The following is a 23,423-nucleotide window of genomic DNA, read 5'->3' as shown; positions in this document are numbered from 1 at the left end:
AGGACTGTCTGGTCCACAGCCCGTGGCCTTAGCCACTACGCCGCCCCATCCCCGCTGCCAGAGCTTGCTCAGGGCTTGGCGGAGCGGAGACAGTGAGCGAGGCAGGGACAAGGATGCCGGGCCCAGGAGACAGATCACCTAAATAAATGGCGGCTGTGTTTGGGCTAAATCCTGATGCCAGGGAAGCCAAGGCAGCAGCAATGGGAGCAGTGACCGTGGGCACAGGTGGGTCTGAGCCCGCCTTGCAGAATGAGACAGGTTGGGGGTAGAGGGGCTGGGGAGGAAAGGGGTGTCCCTGAGGGAGCCAGAAGGTTTGACCGTGGGTAACCAGATGGCCAGGGAACGGAACACGAGATGAGACTGTGTCTTCACAATCTCAGCTTCTTTTCGGACGTATGATGCAGTTGGAAGAGCTCTGGGCTTGGAGTCCGGAAGATTGGGTTCGAATCCCAGCTTTGCTGTTTTAGCTTGAATAGCTGGGTGACCCTGGAGAGCCCCTCCACCTGTCCGTGCTTCCCTTCCCTTTCCCAGATAAGCATCAAAAATGACACCTCTTTCTCAGGATTGTTAGAAAGATGAGAGGAGGTACGAGCTGACAATGACATTAGTAAGGAAGATTAAATTTATTGAGTGTCGCTGTTAGGGACTGAATCCATGTGTCCCCTACATTCATCTGTGGAATCCCTACCCCCCAACATGACGGTATTAGGAAGGGGGAGCCTTTGGGAGGAGCTTAGGTCATGAGGGTGGAGCCTCGCGAATGGGATTCGTGTCCCACGGAGCTCCCTTGCCACAGGAAATGGGCAGTCTGCAGCCGGGAAGAGGGTCCCCACCAGAACCCGACCGTGCTCGCCCCTGATCCCAGACTCCCAGCCTCCAGAACTGCAAGAAATAAATGTCTGCTGGTTTTAAGCCACCCAGTGTGCCATGCTTTGTCACAGCAGCCCCGGCAGCCTGAGACAGGCTCCTGTTTCTCCCACGCTTTCTGCCGTTAAGTCACGTACCTGCAACACCCCTGTGAGAGCAGCTTCTCGGGTTAGCCCATTTTACAGGTGCAGCCGCTGAGACTCAGAGCGTCGTGCAGCTAGTGGGACTCCCACGCGGGGATGGGGATTCTGGTTCTAGAACCGTGCTCGGCACCTGGCCAGCTGGGCTGACGGTAGAGGCTCCACGAACGTTGGTTGGGTCTGGTTGATTCTGAAATGCCCCTGGGTCCCCAGAGCGCATGCCGTGTTCTCAGGTAATGATGACACCTCGAGGGGGACTCCCAAGGGGAAACAATCTCCCAGTAGCCCGTGCACACATTTTGTTTAAGAAGTTCGTTATTTTGGGATAATTTTAGATTTACTGAGAAGTCACAAAGGGATTTCCCGTTTATCCTTCATCCAGCTTCCCCTAACGTCAACATCTTACATAATAACCATGGTATGTCCGTCAAGGCCAAGAAACTGATGTTGGTACGATGCTATTCGACAAACCACACACTTTCTTCAGGGTCACCAGTTTTTCCACTAATGTCGTCTGCTTCAGCCGACCACGTTGCATTTGGCCTGTGTGCAGTTTTAATTCCATTTATTTCTCACCCACCCCCAATTTCAAAAAAGATGAGTGGCAGTTTCTCGGCACCGAATAAGGATTTTTTTTTTTTTTTTATTAAATGAGTGAGAAGATTAGGGAGAAGAAATACGGGGGCTGAGAGAAAGGGATGAAGCCAGGGTGAGGGTCTTTCCCAGAGCACTCGCTTCAGGCAGGCCGCAGATTTGGCTCTGAGCTTCCTGGCAGCCAGTTCAAAGACGGAAGCAGGTCAGAGACGTCTGTGAGGTGAAAACAGACCACCTGTGCTTGAGAAGCGTGGTTATTCCTCTTCCTGAGGCCTGAGAGCAATTTTCCTCTGGTCTCTCGTAGAGAGAATGCTTGTGATGACGTGAGCCGTGTCCTCCGTGACAGGAAACATATGAGCACATTCTATACTTTGTTGGTGGCAGATGCATTCTGACTGAATCCATGTTAAAAGAAAGAGAGAGGGAGCGTGGGAGAGGACATGTTAGGGTCTGGCCTGAGAGCCCTGGGCACGTTCCCGGTCTCTGTCTCTGCATCTGTCTCTCTCATCACTGACAGATGGCAGGTTTTATTATCATGTTGTCCACTTACTGAGGAGTCACCGTGCCAGGAACTGTGCTAAACACCTCACAGTGTTACGTGATTTTTAGGACAAGGTGTGAGAAAGGAATATTCTCGTCCCCATTTTACAGGTGGCAGATTCGGGAGCAGTGTTTAGCAACTTGCCCCAGGTCACCCAGCTAAGACGTGCTAGGTCTGTGCCCACCCAGCACACTCTAAGTCCGTGTTCTTTTTTTTTTTTCTTGTTTTTTCTTTATAATTTTATTTTATTTAAATTCAATTAACATATAGTGCATTATTAGTTTTAGAAATAGAGTTCAGTGATTCATCAGTAGTACATAACACCCAGGGCTCATTCCATCACGCGCCCTCCTTAATGCCCATCACCCGGTTACCCCACCCCCACCCCCTCCATTCCATGTTCTTAACCGCTAGGCTCCACCTCCTCCCCTCCTGGTGACAATAGGTGTCGCAGTCTCCAGTTTACAGCTGAAGAGACGGAGGCTCATGGAATTGCAGGTCAAACTCTTTCTAATGTCAGAGCTGGGATTTCAACCCAGGCCTCACAGAGCCTGGGCTTGCCTCGTGTAGGGGAGGACAGGAGCCCTAAGACCTGCTGCCAACCAGCTGTGTGAGGGTGGCCATGTCCTTCCCCTCACTGGGCCTCGGTCTCCCTGCATGGACAGCAAGTAGCTGAATAGTTGGGCTGGATGATTTTGGAGGCTTTCGCCTAGATTTGTACATTTTCCCAGCCCGAGAGAGCCAGAGGGTGCCCAGACGCCAGGAACATACTCCGTTCCCCTTCAGGGGAACCCTGCGGGTCCCCATAGCCACAGAGAGATGGCGAAACAGGTAGCCTTCTGGCAGGTGTTTTATGAGGAAGGAAGGGAGGAAGGGAGAATGGGAGGGCGGGAGAGAGGGGACATTACATGAAGGCAGTGAGTGTCCATGGCTGCCCCTCCTTCTCTACCTTCCTTTTAATCAGCAGGTATATACTGAGGACTCCTGCGTGCCAGACACAGTGCTCGCCCTGTGGCTTCTGAGCTGAGCAAGACAGAGTTTCTGACCTCCAGGAGCTTACTTTCTATTGGGAAGACAGGGCGGGTCAGGGGTGGAATTACTTAATTGTGTAATTACAATCAGGATAAATAATAAGAGGGCAAAGCACATGGAACCATGTGGGTATATAACAGGGGAGACTGGCTCTGATCTTGGATATCTGGGAAGGCTTCCTGGAGGAAGAAACATTTCAGTTGAAATTTAAAAGAAGAGAAGAAAATTAATGATGTAAAGGAGGAAATGAGAATTCCAGGCAGAAAGAATAGCAAACGCTTAAGTCAATGGGAGTGAAATGTTCCCAGATGCAGAGGAAGGCCAGTGTGGCTGAATGCAGGGAGCCAGGTGGGGAGAAGGTGCCAGATGATGCGGACAAAGTGAACAGAGCCCGCTCACACAGGGTGTGTAGTTCACCCAAGACCGTGCAGCCGTGAAAAGATGATGCTCAGGATCCGCAGTTAGTAATAGGGAAGGATGTCCAAGGTCTGTTATTAAGTGGAGAACACAGGCTGCAAAACCGCTGACCTAACAGGATCTCACTCAGACTGTAGATGTGTGTAAAAATATGCGCAGAGAACACGGAGAAACAGCCTCACCGACCTGTACCAACATGTCAGCCTGGTTATCCGAAGGCGGTAGGATGACAGACGACTTTCACTATTCTTCACGTTCCTGCGCAGGGTCTGAATGGAGTGAATGTTACTTTTATAAGCATGAAAACAGCAACAGTAGAACTGTGCCCGTTTTGAAACAAGGCCGCAGAAAAACATTCCATGGAAGTTTCCCGGTCATTTTGGCTTGCTACCCAGTGGCAGGCAGTCAAAGGCTTTATTTGCTCATCAAATGCCCGCCCCCGGAAGAGGCCTTTCCTTCTTCGGTCCCTGCCGCAGGAAAGCACTTTACATTCCCTGCCACTATCTCACGTCCCCCCCTCCAAGTTCCCTCGAATGTGCTAACACCTGCCCACACTCGCTCGGGCATCCAGGACTGATTAATTCCGTTCATTGCCAATGCGCTGTCAGTGGAATCAGGCATATTGAAACGGAATAAAGGGGCTTGGCTGGGTGGGTGGCGGAGCCAAGAACAGGCTTTATTTGTCAATAGGGCTCCTTGCCGCTGGGCAGAGCTTTCCCGGGGTGGAAATGCTGCCTTCTGCCTGGCCTCCAGCTGCTCACTTCGCTTCTGAGTACAGGGGAGGGCAAGTCAAGTACCGGGGGAGAAGCTCTCAGGAGGAGGTCAGGCACTTCCCAGCACTTAGCCTGGGGGTGGCCGGGGTGGAGCGTGGAGCTGTCCCACCCTCCCAGGAGGGGCTAACTCCCCCTTCAGCATTTACCTTTAGACCTCTCTTGTTCCTTTGCACCTGCCCCCCGCCCGCCCCAGCTTCTAGCCCCAGTCACAGAATGGATCATAAAACCTTACTTGTTCCTTTGAGGACAGCCAGATCAACTGGCATTTAAAAATGATAATAATGATGGCAGTTGCTATTTATTAACCAGTTATTATAAATCAGGCACTGTGCTCAACCCTGTAGGGTACACTCCTATGTAATCCTCCCAATAGCCCCCTGCTGGGCATCAATAGTGCAGTTTCATAGATGAGCAACTGAGGCTCAGAGAGGTGCAGTAACTTGCTTGGGATCACACAGGGATCTGCGGCCCTGGCCCCTCAGGCCCTCCAAAGGCCATGTGCTTTGCTGTCACCTCCCTAGTACCCTAACTTGACCAGATAACAAAGGAATGCAGAGAGAGGAAATGAAGGACACGCGTTCTTCTTAGAAGTCACCAAGCTTCTCAAGCCCAGCGCGGTTGTCCGGATCCTGCCCGGCCACACAGCCTTCACCCCTGAGGTCATGCCAGGGTGGGAGGCCCATTTCGCTTCCGCTGGTAGGAGTAGGCTGCCATCCTGGCTGGGGTCCCTCAAAGCAAGATCTCTGTTCCCAAGAGTGTCCCACGTTTTGGGTTATCAGTCTGCTGCTTGCAGCTGTGGGACATGTGTCTGGGGCCACATTGGTGTCTCAGTGGCTGGGGACAGCCTGCTGCTTGCAGATCTGCCCTGTTTGCTGGGCTTCGCCGGAGCCCACACTGTGTGTCGGCTTCGTTGGTGAAGCCGGATGGGCTGAGCCTGACCCCTCCTTGGATGGGCTTTGCCGGTGTCTCTTCTCCCGACTCTCCCTCTCTAAACTGAGCCTAGGCAGCACCCCTTTGATGAGCACCCACCAATAGCAGGTGATCTACCTGCGTCACCCCGAACCCTCGCCACAGCTGGGGGGTGGGGGAGAACTCTTTCATCCCATCGTAAATTGGGAGTATTTATTTCATGACTGTCTCTGTTTCGCAGAGCCTGGTGGTTTTTTAAACACTTCATCTCCCTGCCCACAACAGAGCCTGGCGCACAGTAGGTGTTCAGGAAATATTTCTTCAATGAAGGAGTGAGTCTGGCCGAGGCAGGCCCCAAACCAGGTCTTTTGACCCTAAAGCTCCGATCTTGACCACTGTTTGATTTGCGTTCTGGCCTGAACACAGCACAGAGCCTGCATTTTTTTTTTTTTTTTTAAGGATCAAATCCCACTAAGAAGTGTTAGTGATCATCATACTCGCTTAGGATATGAGCTGAGCAATCAGACCCTTTCCCTCAGGGATGCTTGCCTTTGTGTTGAAAGATGCTGAGAGGCAGCCATGGCCCACGGTGAGGTCTGCTCATCACAGGGGCCCTGGGGGCCTCAGGTGCCACCCCCAGCTCTTCCCTGATGGAGGGTAGGTGGTGGGAATCCATCTGTGAGGACAGATCCCAGCCCCCAACCTCCCATGTTATACATGGGGGTGCTAAGAGCCAGCAGGAGGGGAAGGGACTGGCTGAGGGTCATGGAGAAGTGGGCCAGGACCCCTCGCACAGAGCCCCTACTTGCATCATCAGGGATTTTCACCTTGCCAGCTGACTGTGTCCCCATGCTTTCCCGAAATAGTTCTGCTGGGAGAGAAGAACGAGCTTGGCAAACTCTCCAAGGCTGCTTCCTGCTTATTCTTGGTGGGGGAAGGGGTGAGGCTACCATGTATCACCTGTTTAATGAGGACCGTCTAAGGGCATTTTTATTTGTGATTGTGGCTGATTTTTATGGCAGTCCTAATGAGATAGCAAAAATTCAATATTCATATTTATATAATGCCTGACAGCTGAAAAAAATCTTAGATAATTAGGGCATGTTACAAACAATACGCAGCCTATAAATTCTATAACTTAGATGAATAGACCAATTTCTTAAAAGATGTAAACTATGAACACTCAAGAAAGAAAACTAGAAGAACCTGGAGTTCTGTGTATGTGTCAGAAAAATTGAATTTGTATTCAAAAACCATCCAAAAAAGAAAACTCAGGTCCGGATGCTTTCACTAATGAACTTTTTTTTTTTTTTTTTAAAGATTTTATTTATTTATTTGACAGAGAGAGACAGCAAGAGAGGGAACACAAGCAGGGGGAGTGGGAGAGGGAGAAGTGGGCTTCCCGCAGAGCAGGGAGCCCGATGCGGGGCTCGATCCCAGGACCCCAGGATCATGACCCGAGCTGAAGGCAGACGCTTAACGACTGAGCCACCCAGGTGCCCCACTAATGAACCTTTTTGAACAGTTAAGGAAAAGAAATACTATGCCATCTTTTCCTGGAAATAAAAGATGAGACAATGCGGGGCGCCTACGTGGCTCAGTCGGTTGGGTGTCCAGCTCTTGGTTTCAGCTCAGGTCATGGTCTCAGGGTCGTGAGATCAAACCCTGGATTGGGCTCCGCGCCCAGCAGGGAGTCTGCTTGAGATTCTCTCTCCCTGTCCATCTGCCCCTCCCCCCCTTGCTCTCTCTCGCTCTCTCTCTCTGTCTCTCCTCTAAAATAAATAAATAAATCTTAAAAAAAAAAAAAAGATAAGGCTGTGCTTCCCAGCCCATTTTATGAGGCCAGCATCATGTAATACCACGACCAAATACATACATTGCAAGAAGACCACTGACCGCTACCCTTCAGGATACGTTGAGTGCAAAAATACTCAATAAAATATTAGCAAATCAAATCTTTCAGTCTATAAAAGGGATATATAGGGCGCCTGGGTGGCTCAGTTGGTTAAGCGACTGCCTTCGGCTCAGGTCATGATCCTGGAGTCCCTGGATCGAGTCCCGCATCGGGCTCCCTGCTCAGCAGGGAGTCTGCTTCTCCCTCTGACCCTCCTCCCTCTCATGCTCTTTGTCTCTCATTCTCTCTCTCAAATAAATAAATAAAATCTTTAAAAAAAAAAAATAAATAAAAATAAATAAAAAATAAAAAAAATAAAAGGGATATATATACTGTGACCAAGTGGGGATTCCTTTATCCAAGGAATGCAAGGCTGGATCGACATGCGAAAACCAGTGTTATTAGCAGACTAAAGGGAAAAAAAAAACATATGAATGGAAAAAGCATTTAATAAGGTTCAATGTCCAGTTATGATAAAAATTCTCAGCACACTAGGAATCAAAGGGAACTTCCTTGACTCGATAATGGGCACCCACACAAACCTCCAGCTAAACATACTTAATGGTGAAAAACGTTCAGAATCAGCTTGTAAACATTTACAACAAAGCTATCTTCTAAGAAATAAAAAGGCTTTTTACTAAGTGCTTTCTTCTAAGATTGAAATGAGGCAAAAATGTCTTCTCTCACCACTCCTGTTCAGTATCATTCGAGAAGTTGTCATCAGTGCAGTGAGTCAATAAAAAGAAATAAAAGGCACACAGATACGAAAAGAAGAAATGAGACCCTATTTATAAAGACTGATCGTCTACATGGAATCTCCAAAAAAGTGCCTAGAACCAATAAATGAATTTAGCAAGGTGGAATGATAACAAAGCCTACAAAAATCAATTGTATTTCTTTAGGCTGGCTATGAATTACTGGAATTCAGAATTCATAAATACAATTTAGAGTAGCACCCAAAAGTCCTTAGGTATAAATAACAAAATATGTGTCGTATTTGTATGCTGACAAATATAAAACAAAAAAAGTAAATAAATGGAGAGATACACTATGTTTGTGGACAGGAAGGCTCAGTGTGATTGAGATGTCAGGTCTCCCTAATTTGATCTGGATTCAGTGCAATCCCCATTTCCAAGTCTAGTAGGCTTTTTTGTAGATATTTACAAGCTGATTCTAAGCATTTAAATGGACAGAGAAACTAGGAAAGTCAAAACAATTCTCAAACGGAAGAGCACTGTTGGAGAACTCGCTACCTGACTTCAGGACTTACTGTAAGGCTGCATTAAGCAAGATAGCGTGGGCAGTATTAGTGGAGGACAGACACATTGATCAGCGGACCAGAGGAGTGAGTCCAGAAATAAACCTCCACAAATAGACTTAGCTGATTTTTGGCAAGAAGCGCAAAGGTAATTCAGTGGAGAAAGGATAGTCCTTTCAACAAACGGTGCTGGAGCAGTTGGATGTCTGTGGGCAAACAAATGAACCTTTACCCAAACCTCAACACCTTCCATGAAAATGAACTCAAAACGGAGAAGATAAAGCCAGACTACCTCTAGGGGAAAAGGCAGGCGAAGATCTGTGTGACCTCAAGTCAGAGTTTCTAGATATAACATCAGAAGCAAGCTGCATAAAAGAAAAATTTGACAAATGGGATTTTATCAAAATTAAAAACTTCTGCTTTGCTGGAGACACTTTCAAGAGAACGGAAAGACAAGCCATGAAGTTGGAGAAGAAAATGGGTTCTAACTGCGTTTTTGACAAGGACTTGCCTCAAGAATTTGTGAAGGACTTTCAGAATGGGCAGCAGATCTGGGAAACAGTTTTGTATGAACAGCGGTGGACACGTGACTCCATGCACTTGTCGAAACCCACAGAACCCTACATCGAAGGGTGGATTTTACTGTATGTAAATTTTTAAAAATCAGCTAGGCTGTGGGGGGTATAGACAAGAGTGCAGGCTGAGCCACATGAAGACAAAGGAATCTAACTATTACCGATGAGTCACACCACCACACTGAGAATGGAGAAGAAAGGCACTCGTCTAAGTAATTTTGGAAACATTGTTTTGACTGATGTTGTAAAGCAAAAGACAAGGAGAACTATACGCAAACACTGTATTCCAGTTGGCAGTTTTGGTTTGGTTTTTTTTTTCCTCAAAAGCATATGCGGGGGGGCGCCTGGGTGGCTCAGTCGTTAAGCGTCTGCCTTCGGCTCAGGTCATGATCCCAGGGTCCTGGGATCGAGCCCCACATAAGGCTCCCTGCTCGGCGGGAAGCCTGCTTCTCCCTCTCCCACTCCCCCTGCTTGTGTTCCCTCTCTTGCTGTCTCTCTCTCTGTCAAATAAATAAATAATCTTAAAAAAAAAAAAAAGCGTATGGGGGCGCCTGGATGGCTCAGTTGGTTAAGTGTCTGACTCTTGATTTTGGCTCAGGTCGTGATCTCAGTGTCATGAGATCGAGCCCTGAGTCAGGCTCAGCACTGAGTGTGGAGCCTCCTTGAGTTTCTCTCTCTCTCTCTCTCTCTCTCCCCCCCTCTCCTTCTGCCCCTCCCCGCCAAAAAAGAAAAAAAAAAGCACATAGATTAGGAATTCTGAAACTACGTCATTTGTACTCTAGGGTTGAAAAACTAAGTGACTATGTTTTAGATAATGAAAGCCAAGTTCTCACTTTCAGAAAACATTACAAGTAAGGAAAGTAGGAAATAAACCTTGTGGGACTGAATCAAAGGTATCAATATGGACACACTTATCAAAAAAAGAGACAAAATGTAAATGTGGACACATGCAGATACGGAAACATAGCTGTGTGTGTGTATGGGTGATTTCGAACACCTATGCATAGTTCTTTGCTCTAGTCATGGAGAAGGGCTGGAAGCAGGGAAACCCCAATAAAAATAGGTACACCTAGTGCCCAGATCTTAGTTTCTAAATACTCTTTTCTAAATAAAAGGAGCTGGGGGCTGGGGGTGGTGCCTGGGTGGCTCAGTCGGTTACGCGTCTGCCTTTGGCTCAGGTCATGATCCCAGGGTCCTGGGATCGAGCCCCGCATCGGGCTCCCTGCTCATCGGGGAGCCTGCTTCTCCCTCTCCCTCTGCCTCCTCTCACCCCTGCTTGTGCTCACTCTCTCTAATAAATAAATAAAATCTTTTTTTTTTTTTAAAGATTTTATTTATTTATTTGACAGAGAGATAGAGAACAAGTAGGCAGAGAGGCAGGCAGAGGGAGAGGGAGAAGCAGGCTTCCTGCGGAGCAGGGAGCCCGATGCGGGGCTCGATCCCAGGACCCCAGGATCATGACCTGAGCCGAAGGCAGCCGCTTAACCAACTGAGCCACCCAGGCGCCCCATAAATAAAATCTTAAAAAAAAAAAAAAAAAGGAGCCAGGGGTCTCTGTAGAAATGGTAATTCCAGGTCTTGGGCAGGGAAGGTACAGGAGGGGTCTGGGGCATCCTCTGGTAGGTCCCACAAAGTAAGGACATGCTGCAAGTTCGGTCGCTGAACCCACCAGCAGATCAGAAGAGCTCCCCGTGGCGGGAGAATGCAGGAGATAGCCATGAGTCCGTCCTAATGTAATTACATAAAGAACGAATAAATAGATGAGGGAGAAGCAACAACTCTTCCCTAAGGAAAAATTCCCATTAATAAACACAGAAGGAATGAGGGAGGAGGAAATCGCCATTAAAACATCTCATTATACTAACAGTTGCCACAGGCAAGATGCGCCAGTGGGTGTTAAACGGCGGGCAGAGGTTTAGGCAGAGACAGGATTCTTTCTCGTGCATAGTGCGAAAATACCTCTACCAGAATATTTCCTAATTGTAAAAGGAAAAATAATACGTCTACCGTGGAGAATCCTGGCAGATAGCAACTCGGCTACGTGTGTAATACGTATTTTAAAAAAATCTTTACTTTCTCTACTTGTAAAGATAGTTGTAGAAAAGTCAAGTCATACCCCAACTTGGGTTGTGGTGACAGCCCGCCCTCCCTTCGTCCAGCCCCGGAACATGACGACTGTCAGCAGCTGGCTTGTCTTTCCAGACCTTTCTCTCTCTGGCCTGTTGCACCCACAGTGTCTCAGCGAGCGACTCTTCTTTTCCTTCTGTTCCTTTTATGACCCAACCATCAGCTTCTTAGAAAATCGCTTCCCTTTCCCAGGTTCAAAACCTGACATCTCTGATTTATCAGATTTCGGGTCAGTTATCACCGCTTCTGAGCATTGAGATGGGCCTCCCCCAAAATCAAAGCCCAAACATGTAGGTAGCAAAGGTGTATTTTAGCACCCTCGTTAGGATCACTGTTCAGTGCTGTGATTGAATACCTCCAGTGTTCTCTCTTCTGTCAGTCAGAGAGAGGGAAAACATGCCAAGGAGAAAAGGGCGGAATGTCTCCTGAGTGCGCCTGTTTTCTCTCGTCTTCCTTCAGTGGGGTCTGGAAAGAGCCCTGTTGGCTGGGTCCTGCCCCCCTCCCCCACGCCCCCAGCACCCCAGGGCCCCGTGGGTCTCTCCTGTTGTTGGAGCCCTGCTGGCAATAGGGTGGGCGCCAGGTGCTGGCAGTCTGGGGAACACAGTGAGGTGCGTGTGACACAGCACCTGCATTTGGGGCCCCTGTGTGCATTGCACGGAAACTGTGCTGAGCAGGCAGAATAGACGTGAGAGGTGACAGCGGAGACTCCCGGTGCTCATGGGAGAGAAATAGAGGTGTTGGGGCGAGAAATGGTGACAGCCGGCATCCACTGAGTGATTATTCTAGGCCCAGCACCCCACAAAGTGGCTTTCATGTTCCACCTTAACGAATCCCGTGGCGGTCCCTGCAGTAAGTCCACGCTGTATCATCCTTCACAGAAAGATGAGCAAACTGAGGCTCAGGGCGGCTGTCACTTGCTCCAGGTCACACAGCAAGGAAGTGGTAGAACTGGGCTGGGATTGGCTCCAGGACTCCCCTGTTAGCTACTCCACCCTTCAACCCTGAATCTGTGTGATGGGGGCCAGGCACTTAGCCCTCCCTGCTCCTGCCCGCGTTCTCTGCCGTCAGCACAGTAGCGACACCTGCCCAGGGTTTCCACACACTGTACTTGGGGACTCGGAACCTGGGGGAGTCTTCTGGCCGTTCAGAATACATTTAAGTAAAAGCGTGGTGAAAATGGCAGGAGGTACGGCAGCGTGAGGTTAGTAATAATCATAACGGGACAATAATAACAGAAGGAAGTTAGGGCAGAGCAGTCTTCTAGCTCTTTCTACTCGACAGTAATAATAATAGTGATCACCAGCATTTGGGGAGTGCCCTCTCTGGGCCAGCCAGGGTGCACCGTGAGCGCTGTGCCTGCACTGAGTCACTTAGTCCTCCCAGTGACCCTGTAGGAGGCACATTTTAGAGATGGGCAGCCGAGGCCCAGAGAGGTTATGTGACATGCCCAAGGTCACACAGCTAGGAGGTGGAGGAGCTGGTGTTGGAACTCAGGCAGGACTGGGGCTTAGTCACAGAAGGCCCATTCCCACCCTCCCCTCCCCTCCGGCCAACCCCGGGGGCTCTTACAGAACTTCCAGAGATTGTCCCCTTGCGGAGTGGTTCTTGGGCAAACTGGGGGAGGAGCACAGACAGGAATATTTCTGCAGTCTGCCCAATAACCACGGCGCGAGAGAAGCTGCCTATTGACCACTCACAGTCCCACCTAGGTGCTTTCTGAATCCTGCTGTCCTGTCCTCATCACCGCCCCATGAGGGGCACTGATGGTCATCATCCCCGTTTTATGCACGAAGGAACCCGAGGCTCGGTGAGATTAAGCGGCCTGCCCCATACCATGCTCTCAATTGGCAGAGGATGGGCGATTCCAGGCGCGGGGCCCGCGGAGGCCACGTGCTCCCCTCTGCACACTGTCACCAACAGCCTGGCCGAGCCCAGAAGCCCGAAGGTCTGGGATCGGCAATGCAGGTTTGATTTGATGTTGGGAAGGGCTTTGTCACGTTTCCCTGCCTCCAGATTCTCTGTCACTGATCTGCTGACGGACGGCTCTTTCTGCTCCCAAGGGCAGCCCATGATCGGTATCTTGCATCCTAGTGCCGTTTCATGAGCATGGCTGCGCCGTGTTTGTATTCGTGTGGTTCTAACCCGGCTCGGCAAGAAAGAATACTCAGCTGAGCTGAGGATTGCTGAGCAGTGTCTGCCGTGGGTCAGGAAGGGGGACCCGTGGCCCAGATGGTTGGATGCATGCTGTCCCCGTGTGAGGGCATGGGCCTAGCTCAACTTGTAAGATTATTTAAATAAGAACTTATGGCTACAGCCATACTTCAGCACGAAGGTGTGATTTGAGGGGAAATTAATCATAGCGATAGCAAACACTCTCAGGCCCACTGTGTGCCAGGCTCTGTGACATCATTACCAAGCCGTGTCACATGGTGGCTCGACGCAGCCACTCTGGAGTCAGAGTTACTGGCTGTGTCACTCTCTCCCTGGACTCGGCTCCTTCGTCTGTGAAGCTGGGATAATAATACCTCTTGGACCGTTGCGAGGACAGAGCCAGAGAATCTTTATAAAGCACTTAACACAAATAAAAGTATTCAATAAACACTGACTTTAAAAATTATTTCTGGTTTTCAGTCTAACCCTGCATTAGTTCTGTTTGTGGATGAGAAAAATGAGGCTCAGAGAGTGGGAGTGATTTGCCAGGAAGGGGCCGGCCAAGGTCATGGGCCCGGCCCTCTCCTCTGACCCCCAGCGAGGCGATGTCCACCGTGGGCTGCCTCCCAGGCGAAGGACGGATCTTGCGTGGCCTCTCCGCGATGGAATAACCCCAAGGGTGTTCCTTCCGGTTCCTCACAGGCATGCCAGCCCCGGCGAGTGCACACCCTCTCCCGATAAATAAATAAATAAATAAATATAAATAATAATACCACCAGCACCTGTGCCCTTAGTACTGTACTGTCAGGATGCAATGAGCTAATGTGTGTAAAGCCCAGTGCCTGGCACATGATAAGCACCCCAAAAACGGTAGCTCTAATTGTGCGGGTGATTTTCACCCGCTCCAGGTGTGGTTGCTGATGGGTGAGACTAGGCTGTACTGGCCTCTGAAACTCTCCAGCAGCTGATGAACCCGGGCTGATGCGCATCTTTCCCAAGGAGCCGGAAGGTGATTGCTTTCCCAGGAAACCCAGCACATACGAGGTGGCTGTTTTAGCCTCCCCCGCCAGTGCCACATTCTCCACCCTCCCTTAGGATGCTCTCTTAGCAGGGTTTGTGACCTGGCCTCCGAAGGGGTGGTTAATAAATTGCAAACGTTGAAGTTGCCTGGCCTAAAAGGGGCCCCTGCTAGGGCAATGATTGCTCCCAGGCAGGCTACTGTCAAAAAGGGAAACACTTAGTTGCTTCAGGGAGGCCTGTTAGGGCAGGAGCCCGGCTGCGGCTTGCCCTGGTCGCAGGATAAGGCGAGAGCGTTCATTCAAGTGCCCAGCCACCCCCTCACCCCAAACTGTCCTGTCCACCGGGTGGAGAAGGCCAACAGGGTCTGGCTGCAGGTCTCCTAATCCCTCATTTCCTGGTGGCTGAGGGAAGGGCCTGGAGTTGCTGAGTGGCAGCTGACTGGCAAGGGAGGGGCATCGGTGGCCCTTCTGGCTTCCCACATGCCGTGCCAAGTTCAGTGCCTGCACCTGGAGGATGTGCATGGTTTGCTGACTCTGAGGTCAGCATGCTCCCCCATTTCATTAAGGAAGTCATTATCAGTGGGCACCTCCTCAGCCCCTGCTGTGGAATAGGGCACAGGGGAAAGGCTTGCAGAGAGGTCAGTAACCATACTGGGCGGTGCTTTGAGCACTTGACCATGCACACGAATCATCAGGGTCTTTGTCAAGTGCAGAATATGATTCAGCAAGGGTTGCAGTTATTATGGCTTCAGAACCACGCAGAACCGGGAGGGTGTGTGCACTGACCTCAGTGCTGCTCACCCTACTGAGGGCCAGGAGGTGGACAGGGCACAGCAGGGCGGCTCACCTGTGCCCCAAGATGTCACAGACCACAGCCAGAACGCTCAGAGTCGGGGCACTGGAGCCATTAGGAGGCTCTTTTCCTTTTGTGTCTGGAGGTTGGTGTTGGCTTCTGGCTGGGGTCCCCATCCTTCCCTGCGGGGGCCTCCCCACGCCGTCTTCCCACAGAGCTAATTCGGGCTTCCTCCGAGCATGGTGGCTTACGCGGGGCGTCTGGGGGCACAGGTCCTGGGAGAGAGGCAGGTCGAGCTGTGCTCTTTTTACGCCCCAACCTCAGAAGGCAGCAAGCCGCGCTCAGCTGGGCTCTGTTGTTCGGGGCGGCAGGAGCCCGTGCAAGTTCACAGGGGAGGGCGGTCACTCTCACTTCCTGATTGGTTGCCTAGGGCTGCTCGAATACATGAGCACAGACTTGGTGCCTTAAAACAGCAGAAACTTTTTCTCTCGCAGTTCTGGAGGCCGGAAGTTGCAGATGTGTCAGCAGAGTCGCCTGGTTCCCGAGGCTCCGGGGAGAACCTCCCTTGCCTTTTGCAGCTTCTGGGGGAGGGGGGAGTCCTGGCCTCCTTGGTTTGTGGCTGCACCCCTCCAGGGTCTGCCTCCGTCTTCACGTGGTCTTCCTGCAGGTGTCCCTGGGTCTCTGTGTCCTAGCTGTCCCTCTGCTTCCCCTTTTAAGGGTCCCAGTCATCAGATTTGGGGCCCACCCCAAATCCAAAAATATCTCATCTTGAGATCCTTAATCACATCGCAGAGACCCTTTTTCCAGATAAGGTGACATGTTCACAGATACTAGGGGTTAAGGCCTGGGCATGTCTTTTGGGGGTACCGTCCACGCCAACCTCCTGATAGGGAGGGGCAAGGTTCTGAGAGAGGACACGGGATGTGGATATTGCTGCTGTCATCGGGGGGAACTGCAGTCTGCCCCAGCAGATTTGGGGGGAGCCTGAGATGCTGCATTCCTCACAAGCTCCTATCCTAGGTTGTATGGATCCACGGCCGAACGGAGTACAGAGATGCAGAGTGCTGCTCTCAAATTGCTGACAGGCTAGTGAGGAAGGAGGAAGAGTAAATAGCAAACTAGCTACCGTACTCTGAAGACTGATACTACCCCACACTAGAAGAACACGACCCATACTCCGCTCTGGGCACCTTGCATGTATGAGCTCCTTTCACCCTCACAGCAACCTTATGATAAGGATTCTTATCCTTGCTCACAGATGTGAGGCTCAGAGAGGTTAAATGACTTGCCCAAGGTCACACAGCCAGGAAATGGTGAAGCCAGGACTTGAACCCAGGCAGGCTGACTCAGAGTCCTCGCAGGTAACACTGCGCTACCCTCCCTGCACTGGGAGCCGGGGAGGGGACCGTTAGTCCAGGGAGGAGGACCAGTTGTGGCTGCAGAGAGAACACTCCCACTCTAGCTGGGTCCTGCTGGGCATTCACTAGGTCAGCATTGACTTGCTAAGTGCGTGTGCGTGCACCTGACACGCAAGCAGAAACCCAAAGACCCAGGCTTTCTGCCCTTGCAGAGTGTGTGGTCTGGCCAGGGTGTTGACTGCGGGAGATTAGGCCAGGCAGACGAGTGAGGGAAGGGATCTTCGTGGAGGGACTGGAAGGCGCAAGGCACAGAGACCTGGGCTGGTGTGCTGGGGGGAAGGAGGAGCTGACAGAAAGGAGAGGTGGGGTGAGGGGGCCACGGGGTAAGTTTCCAACAGCTTTTCGCAGACCTCAGCAGTTGGCTAGACAAACCTAGAGGCTCACATAGCACTTGGATTGAGTGTATTAAATCCAAAGTCAAGGAGCTCTTTGCTGTAAGGGAGACAGAAGAAGACCCGAGCTTTCAAGAGGGTTGGGTGTCCCCAGACCCGGTGGGGCTGTGTGCTGGAGATATTACCCCAAATCCTTTGGGGAACTCTGTTGGGTTTTTTTTAGTTTTCCTTTTTTTTTTTCCCCAGCTACTGGAGTAATAGATTTAATACATAACACACACACAAACAGATGCGGAAAGTAGGACCAGATGTCCTACCTCCTAAAGACAGCCTTTACTAGCACCTTTTATTTCTTTTTTTTTTTTTTTTAAGATTTTTTTATTTATTTGACAGAGAGACAGCGAGAGAGGGAACACAAGCAGGGGGAATGGGAGAGGGAGAAGCAGGCTTCCCGCCGAGCAGGGAGCCCGATGCGGGGCTCGATCCCAGGATCCTAGGATTATGACCTGAGCCGAAGGCAGCCGCTTAACCGACTGAGCCACCCAGGCGCCCCAGCACCTTTTATTTCTTTAAATATAATTCACATACCATAAATTCCACCCTTTTAAAGTGTACAAAGCTGTGGGTTTTAGTATATTCCGAGGTTGTGCAACGATCACCACTGTCCAATTCCAGAAGTTTCCATCATCCCCCTCACCAAAAAAAAAAAAAAAAAAAAAATTCCTGGGGCTCCTGGGCGGTTCAGTTGGTTAAGTGTCTGCCTTCGGCTCAGGTGATGATCTCAGGGTCCTGGGATCGAGCCCCACATCAGGCTCTCTGCTCAGCGGGGAGTCTGCTTCTCCCTCTCCCTCTGTGCTCACTCGCTCTCTCTTCTCTCTCTCAAGTAAATAAATAAAATCTTTAAAAAAATCCTATACCCATTAAGCAGTCATTCCCCATTTCTGACTCTGATTTGCCTATTTGGGACATTTCATATCAATGAATCATAACGACGTGGCCTTTGTGTCTGGCTCACTTAGCATAATGTTGTAGCACATCTCAGTAAATGCCTTTTTATGGCTGAATAATATTCTGATGTGCGGCTAAAGCACATTTGTCTGTCCATGCGCTGGTCGGTGGACACTCGGGTTGTCTCCGTCTGTTTGCATCTCGATGCAGCCTCTTTTTTTTTTTTTTTAAGTTTTTGTTTATTTATTTGACAGACAGCGAGAGCAGGAACACAAGCAGGGGGAGTGGGAGAGGGAGAAGCAGGCTTCCCGCCGAGCAGGGAGCCCAGTGTGGGGCTCGATCCCAGGACCCCGGGACCATGACCTGAGCCGAAGGCAGACGCTTAACGACTGAGCCACCCAGGCGCCCCTCGATGCAGCCTCTTTCATCCCTTTCTCTGTATGCTTCTACACAATCGATATTACACAGCATGTACTATTGTGCATCCCATATTTTTCACTTGCATTTCCCCCACGCAATTAGGAACTTCCCAGAAGGACAATTTGTAATAGCTGCATGATAATATTCTATCCTGTGGCTGAATTACAATTTACCTAACCATTCCCTTGAAGTCAGCTGTTTGGTTGTTTCCAATTGAAATAAGGTTTTTAAAGGAGCAACAAATGAGAGAAACCTCGGAGGATTTTTCCAGAAAAGCTTAAACTGCCTCCAAGCCTATCTGTGCCAGCAGGCTGCTGAGCTCAGTGGGGGAATGGGAATGATTTAGCCCGAATTACTAAGAGACATGGGTTGGACTGGGTGGTATAATGAAGATTCTTCTCCAGAGTGGTAGAGCAGGCTTGCCAAGGGCCCAGCGCATTCTTCCCCAGACCCCCAGATGCCGAGGGAGATGTTATGTCATGCCCCCCCGCCCCATAATTTTTACTTTTCTTTTTAGGATTGTTTTTTTTCTTCCCTCAACAATATGGCCTGCACATACAATCTTGAAAGCACAGAAAGCGAATAAAGAGCTTGAAATGAAAATTGCCTGCCTTATCTAACCTGAGAATGATTCCAGAATATCAAGGACTTGTTTTTAATCTCTGAATACGGTCTGGTTAACGCAATCAGGTTTTATTCTTTGGCAACTTAATTTCTCGAATTAGCAGAAAACCTTAGAGTTTGGCCTTTCGTAGGACATTTTCTTTGAGCATCTGCCAAATAAAAGGGAAAACACTTTTTTATTGAGATGTAACTGACATATAACATTGCGTACGTTTAAGGTGTACAATGTTTTAGGAAGAAAAAATAATAAACTCGCCTGGACTTCACGACTCAGAGGCAGCTCCTTTGAACATTTTGGCAAATTCCTTCCCTGCTCCTTTAATACAGTTGAAGACCCCAAGAGATGGCAATGTTAAGATAATAGCTTAACACCTGGATTCAAAAGTAAAGCACATCCACTGGAGAAGATGTAGAAAATCCCACACGTAAGGAAAAACCACTGCAACAATTTTGGTGTACGCCCTTCCGGAGCGTTCCGCTCACACAGATAAAAGTAGTTCCACAAAACCGGGATCAGATTATTTGCTTTTCCTCACCCTCCATGACGGTGGAGCATTAAGATTCTTCCGTGTCAAGAAGACCTTTGCAGAACAGTAGGCACAGAGTGGTGTTTACAGGATCTCGTTTTTGTTTTTTTTAGGAGAAGGGAAACATATTCATCGATCCCCAGTTACATAGATGGAGAGAAGTCCTGGGAGAATACACAAGACACTGTCATTGATGATTACTTTTTAGTCTCAGTCTGAGGGCCTGAGATGGGGTTTTAAGGGTAGGGGGCTTTAGGGAGCATAATTTGTACAGTTTTTATATACCTCCCCCCCCCCCGCTTTTTTTTTTTTTACTGTTTGTTTCCACTATGTTTTTTACATTGGTTTTGTAATTTTAAAAAAGTTTCATTGGAAAAAATTGAAAATATTCTACAACACTGTTCTTTATGGTTTTATGCTCTCACTGTATAGATATGCCGTATAGTATTTGATGGATTCCTAGACATTTAGGAGGGAGTCTAAATTAGTTATTATTTTTGGTAATTTTTTTGTTTTGCGTAGCCACGATGACTTTCTTGGGGTTAATTCCTAGACGTAAAGCTGCAAAGGTTTTGCACCGTTTGGTCAAATATTTCTTAGCAAGTTTGAACCCAAGGTGCCTCCAGCTGGCAAAGTGCCAGAAGCCCTGTTAACCCTTCCTCACCCAGCTGGGATGCTAGGAACCTCTTTAGTGTTCAGTTCTCTTTGGCTGAGTGCCTGCCCTGTTTCGAGTACCATCCGTGTAGTAGGTAGAATAAAGGGCCCCAAGGATGTCTGCATCCTAATCCCCAGAGCCTGTGACTATGTTGGGTTATATGACAAAGGGGAATTAAGATTGTTCATCAGCTGACCTTCAGCTAGAAGGGGGAGGGATCCTGGATTATCCAGGTGGGCCCAGTGGAGTCACAAGGGTTCTTAAAAGTTGGGGAGGAAATCAGAAGAGAGAACCAGAGAGATGGCCGTGGGAGGAGGACTAGGCTGGAAGAGGCTGGCTCTGGAGATGGAGGAATGGGGACACCAGCCAAGGAATGGGGGTGGCCTCCAGAAGCTGGAAAAGGCAAGGAAATGGATTGTGCCCTTGAGCGTCCAGGAAGGAATGCAGCCCTGCTGACATCTTGATCTTAGCCCAGTGAAATCCATGTCGGACTTCACGAGAACTGTAGGATAATAAATTTGTGTGCTTTTAAGCCATTAACTTGGGGATAATTTTTTCACCTATAATTTGTAAAGGAAACGAATACGGTGCATACCATATCCCTGACACCCAGCATCATGCTGACCCTTAGGAGTTGCTTGGTTCCCATCCAGATGGTTCAGTGTTTACTCATTTGCCCAATCTTACAAGACACAAAAAGTGGTCTTAGCATTGCCCCCATGTGTGCCCCTGTGCAAAGAAACCACCTAGGTGGAGTTTCTGCTATGTTTGCAGTTCCTTTTGTCGCTAAACTGAGGGCTTATAGGCAAAGGACTGTGTTACTTGGGTGATTTCTTTTTCTTTTTTTTTTTTTAAGATTTTTATTTATTTGAGAGAGAGAGCACGAGCAGGGGAGAAGGGTGGAGGGAGAGGGAGAAGCAGACTCCCCACTGAGCAGGGATCCTGATTCGGGACTTGATCCCAGGACCCTGGGATCATGACCTGAGCTGAAGACAGACACTTAACCACCTGAGTCACCCAGGCTCCCCTGTTTTTCTTCTGCTGCTGGGTTCTGTTATCCATTCGACATGGGTTCATTTGTTTCTGCTGGCATTCAGTAGGGTTTCCCCCATCTTTGTTGATTTAATTTTACTTTTTGAGTAACTGAAACATCAAAGCTATACCCAAAGAGGTATACTCAGGGTACCGCTTCTCCCTGCCACTTCCTTCCTACCTGTTCCCACCTGCTCCTGGGAGGTCACTAACTCAACCAGGCTGTGTTCTGTCCTTGTGTCTTTGTGCAAAAATAGGCAGATACCTACATACGTCCTTTCTTATCCGAAAGGTAGGATGCTACAGAGATTATTTTGCACTTAAGTTTTTTCAGAATCGCTTGTCCTGGCAATCCCTGCCTGTCAGCGCCCAGAAATCTCTGTCATTCTTTTCCACGGCTGCGTAGCCTCCCCGCCCCGCCCCACCCCTGCGCGGCTGCACCAGTGCCTCATGCAGCCCCTCTCCTCTGTACCCGCACTTAGGCTGTTTTCAGTGTTTCACAATGACAAACAACGCTGCAAGAATAACTATGCACATGTGTATTTTCTTACTCTTGGAAGTGTACCTTCAGGGTAAATTTCTAGAAGTGGGATTTCTGGGTCAAGTGGTAAATACATTGATATTTTGTTGACTGGTGCTCAGTTGCACTCCGTAAGTGTAGCTCCCCAGGCTTCCCCACAGCTCACCGGGCAGGTGCTGTCAGGTTTTTAACTGTTTCCAGTCCGATAAGGGAGAGATGGTGTTTTTTTTTTTTTAAGATTTTTATTTTATTTATTTATTTGACCGAGAGAGAGGTCAGGGGGAGCGGCAGGCAGAGGGAGAAGGAAAAGCAAGCTCCCCGTGGAGCAGGGAGCCCAATGCAGGGTTCGATCCCAGGACCCTGGGATCATGACCTGAGCCGAAGGCAGATGCTTAACTGACTGAGCCACCCAGGCGCCCCCAAGAGATGGTACCTTGATGTAGCTTTGCCTTGCAGTTTTCTTTATAAGTGATGTTAAACATCTTTTTTACATAGGACTAAGGACCACTTTTAGTATCTATAACTTGTTCATGTCTTTCATTATCCTTTTGCGATCAGAGTTTCGGATTTTTTTTCCCCCTAAAATTTAAGAATTCTTTATATATTAGGGCTAATTAGCCCTTTATCTGTGATCTATATTACAGATGTTTTTTTCTCCCTGGTTGTCATTTTTTTTTGACTTCGCTTTTGAAGCATTTTTTCAGTGTGAAAGGGCTTTTTTTAAATCATCATTTGGCTTAATTATTAATCCTTTTTTTTTGTGAAATCTGAGTTCTCTTTAGAAAACTTTTCCTTAATCCCAAAATAGAGAGGATTGTACCCATTTTTTTCCCCCTCTAATACCCCTAAGTACATTTTTCCCTTTAGAGCTCTGATCTGTTTGGCATTTATTCTTGTGTAGGGTATGAGATACAGATCCAGTTTTATCTCTTTCCCAATGGCGACATAGTTATCCCTGTACTACGTATTAAAAGACCCAGCTTTGCCACGGAGGTATGCAATGTCACTTTTATCATATACTCCATCCCATGTGTCCGTGGGACTATTTCTGGTCTGTTCTCCTGTCTGTTTCTCTATTCATGAGTCCATGCCCCACCATCTGAATTATAGAGGCTTAGAGCAGACTTAGAGCACGTCTTCTCGTAGCCATTCTGTATCAGGGTTTTCATAGCCATTTTTGCATTTTGATTTTTTTTTACTGTAAAAGTTAATAGACTCATCTTTAGAGCAATTTCAGATTAACAGAAAGACCGAGCAGAAAGTATGGAGCTCCCGTATGCGTCTTTCCCCCCCTAGCCCTTCCCACAACCAGTCCCCCTATTATTAACATCTTAGGTGTGGCACACTTATTACCATGCTGAGCCAATATTGATGCGTTGCTATTTAAATTCCTAGTTTACTTTAGGGTGCACTCTTGGCGTTGTACACATTTTATGGGTTTTAACAAAGGTCTGATGTTACTCATCCACCATTAGAGTCTCATACCAGAAGAGTTCCACTGCCCGGAAAATCCCCTGTGCTTCCCTTATCATCCCTCCCTCCTTCTCTGGACCCCTGGCAACTCTGATCTTTATTCTGTCTCCATAGTTTGCCTTTTCTGGAATGTTCTAGAGTTGGAATGTACAGTGCGTAGCCTTTTCACACGTAGTTATACTCACTGAAGATTCCTGCAGGCTTATTTTTTCACATGGACTTTTATATCAGCTTACCCAACAAAAGCTTGTTGGCGTCTTCATTGGGATAATATTCAACTTTCAAATGAGTGAGAACTGACATCCTAGGGATGCTGAATCATTTCCAGGAACAGGAGAATTTTTTTCTCTCTGTCAAGTTCATTTTGAGTGTTTCAAGTTCTCA

General features: G+C 48.7%; 1 protein-coding gene across 3 annotated transcripts in view; it reads left to right on the top strand.

Annotated features, from left to right (window-relative positions):
• The window catches only part of WHRN (whirlin), an 89,347-nt gene that overhangs the window by 35,681 nt on the left and 30,243 nt on the right, over positions 1-23,423 (top strand). The window lies entirely within an intron of this gene.

Source organism: Phoca vitulina, unplaced genomic scaffold (genome assembly GCF_004348235.1).
Source record: "Phoca vitulina isolate PV1807 unplaced genomic scaffold, GSC_HSeal_1.0 scaffold21, whole genome shotgun sequence".
NCBI lineage: Eukaryota > Metazoa > Chordata > Mammalia > Carnivora > Phocidae > Phoca > Phoca vitulina.
The sequence above is the reverse complement of the archived record's forward strand: the minus strand, read 5'-3'. Positions and strand labels throughout refer to the sequence as shown.